This window comes from Sorex fumeus, unplaced genomic scaffold, assembly GCF_029834395.1.
Source record: "Sorex fumeus unplaced genomic scaffold, SorFum_2.1 ptg000032l, whole genome shotgun sequence".
NCBI classification, from domain to species: domain Eukaryota; kingdom Metazoa; phylum Chordata; class Mammalia; order Eulipotyphla; family Soricidae; genus Sorex; species Sorex fumeus.
Window position 1 is genome coordinate 6,422,856 of NW_026606089.1, and position 3,451 is coordinate 6,426,306.

Sequence of the window (3,451 nt, forward strand, 5' to 3'; positions counted from 1 at the left end):
TTTCTTTCTTCCTGATGAATTCTGGCAGAGCTATAATCTTTCCTCTTAACACTGCTTTTGCTGTGTCCCACAAGTTCTGGTAGCTCGCGTCCTCATTCTCATTTGTTTCTGGAACCTTTTTATTTCCGCTTTGATTTCTTCTCTAAGCCAACGGTTGTTCATTACTTCCCTTAAATAAAATATTTCCTTGCTGAGATTTAGTCTGTTTGATCTATTGAGAAGTGACAAAGTAGTGTTGAAATCTCCACCTAGTACTCTTTTGTTATCAATGTTTTTTTTAAGTCTATTAGAAGTTGTTTTTAAGTCTTTTGCTGGTCTGTCATTGAGCATCTAGAGTGAGGAGGGTGAGTTCTTTCTGATGTACAGATCCCATGATCATGAAGAAATGACATTCACTGTCTCTTATAACCTTTAGCCTGAAGTCCATGTGGTCTGATACTAGTATGACTACTCCAGCTTTGTGGAGGTGTTCTTTCCTTGAAGACTTGTTTTCCACCCTTTTACTTTTAGCCCACGGTTGCTTTGATTGCTCAGATGTGTTTCTTGCAGGCATCAGAATGTTGGGTTCAGTTTTCTAATTCATCTTCCTATTCTGTGCCTCTGAATTGGCACATTTAGTCCATTGACATTGAGAGAGATTGTTGTTATGGGGATTTGTGCTATCTTTATGTAGAATTTTTGTACTTGTGGGGATTGCCTTAGCTTAACGTAGCCGTGTTAGTTCTTCTTGCAACAAAAATATGGAACTCTTTACAAGTTTGCATGTCATCTCTGTGCAAGGACCATGATAATCTCTGTATCATTTCAATTTTAGTATATGTGTAACCAAACCTAGTAGGAGTTAGTTTTTCTCTTCTGATTACTTTGAGTGTTGTCCTTACTTACCCTATGGCAGACTGTGGTACCTAATCAAGGAAAGTATTTCAAAGCAGCTTGATAGATTTAGAACTTTAATGTCCCAGAAAGAAAAATATGGTTTTTACCATATTATCTTTTACCATAATCAAGGCATCAGTTTTACAAAATAATTCTTTTGGAAGATGTTATATGAGTCCTGTTTAATGCCCTTCCCTGAAACCTTCATTAAGACCATTAAACTAGAGCCTTTTGCTATTCTCACCTCAGTCCCGTGTACATCTCCAGGAAAAGGTGGATGGTGTTGTCTGCACTTTGACCACCTTGAATGTAAGTAGGATTTTTCTCCTGAAGGAAGAGGTGAGGAGCATATTGATGTTTTCATTCCACATTATTATAAGTTCACCTTGAACGGAAGTTGAGACTCATGAGGCTCCTGTAAAGGACAGAAAATAGGGTCTCAGTGAAGTTTAATGGCCAACACACATTAACAACACAGATGACTCAAAGCAGCCTGTGTGCATCTTTGTGTATAGTGAGTTTCATATCTAATGATAGTGATTCTCAGTCATGACACACGGGCAAAACAGACCTATAATTAAAAATCTAGTTCTCTGAACAGAGTGGGGTTTCTTAGGTGATTGAACAAGTGTGTAGTAATTTATTACTAAGCACATACGTAGTTTGAATGATGTGTACTTTTTGATCTAAAATTAATTCCAAATATGTCTAAAATGACAGTCTCCTGACCCCGCACCTGGCTTTCTTCACCGGGGTCCCTTGGAGGGGGTGTGTTGAGTTTCCCTCACCGTGCCAAGCAGAGCCCCGGCACCTGAAGTCCTCTGCAACCAGCCATAGGTACGCTTTAAACCACTCTCCCCAAGCTTGAAGGAGCCTCATGCATGAACGAATCTGACAGAGGATCCCAGGTGTGCGCAACCGGGGGATGAGATCTCCATGGCTGCTCAGATCAAGACTGGGCCCACTCCAACCAGATCCCCCATCTCCTAGTAGCTAAGTGTTACAACCACGAACTGCCCCTGGAGCCATGTAATCCCATCAATGTCCAAGATACAGAGACTGGATTTTGTTGATAAGACAACAACAATTATTGTCCAGTTCTCACTCTGAGAGAACCTGGTAGGCATCTGCGAGTAACTTGCCCTTGTGTTTACCAGTCATTTACACTTCTTTCAATACAGAATATATGATCATGGTTTATGCTTATTTTTACTATTGAAGTATAATAGCTAAATACTGAATTATTTCACAGCACTAATTTATTAAAAACATTCATCCTTGTCCTATCTTATTAATTGCCAGTATTTGTTGGTTTTGCTTGTTCTTTGATTACTTAAATTGATTTTGGTCCTTTTCTTTCAGGTTGAAAAATTTTGACACAAATGAGTATATGTTTTTCTTTATCTTCTACAGGGCTGGAGCAATAGCACAGCGGGTAGGGCGTTCGCCTTACAGGCAGCCAACATAGCCGACCCGAGTTCGATTCCTCCGCCCCTCTCGGAGAGCCCGGCAAGCTACCGAGAGTATTCGATATGCCAGACACAGTAACAACAAAGTCTCCAATGGAGACGTTACTGGGCCGGCTCGAGCAAATCGACGATCAACGTGAGGGCCTTACCTTTATCTTCTACAGTTTTAAACGGAGTACAACTGTTTCTTTTGTACAAATAAGATACCTGTGCATTTACTATTTCTTCTCATTTTATTTACATTTTAACACATCTCGATTCATCTACAACTTATACTAGTAAGTGTTTTCATAATGAAAGAAATTTTTTCAATCATAGCACTGTAGCACTGTCCTCCCGCGGTTCATCCATTTGCTCGAGCGGGAACCAGTAACATCTTACAACAAATTGTGAGATTTGTTGTCACTGGCTTTAGCCTATAGAATACTTCATGGGTAGCTTGCCAGGCTCTTGCTATGTGGACGAGATATTCTCGGTAGCTTGCCAGGCAGAGGATTCGGAATCAGGGTTGGCCTCCTGCAAGGCAAATGCCCAACCCACTGTGCTGTAAACGTTATCTAAAATATACTAGTAATACCAAATGTTGTTTCATTAACAATGCAATATAAACAATTATTTAGTAATTTTCTTGATTTGTTAATGAAATAGCTAAGCTCTTGAGTATCATGGGAGTATTTTTCTAACACAAGAGTCTGACGAAGGTGAAACTGTTATAACTGTCTTGTAGAATTCCATCTCCCTAGCCTGCTTCATTCTTCCCCACTCTCTATCCAATCCGGTCTTCTTCTGGGATTCTGACCTCCTGATTGGCTAGCCTCTACCTTTCAACTGCCTACTTTATGACATCATTCTCCCACCAAACCAACCACCAACTGGTAGAATCTTTGGGGTCCCATGTAGTTGTTTGTAAACAAATTTTAATCATCATGGCAAGTGACGAGTGACCAATGACCAATCACCAGTGAGCAGTCGTCTGTACTGAACACTTGCGGTCTTAAGCCGCTTCAGTGTTCAGACGTAATCTCGTACAGTCTCCTCTTCTCGTCTACCTTTCATCGGTATTTCCTCTTCTCTGACCATGTCAGGTAAGGAATAATACTTTTCAA

At 40.3% G+C, this 3,451-nt stretch overlaps 1 pseudogene; it reads right to left on the reverse strand.

The window, feature by feature from the left end:
- Positions 1 to 734: 734 nt before the first annotated feature.
- LOC130025944 (uncharacterized) lies at positions 735 to 831 on the reverse strand (annotated as a pseudogene).
- Between the last annotated feature and the right edge of the window lie 2,620 nt (positions 832 to 3,451).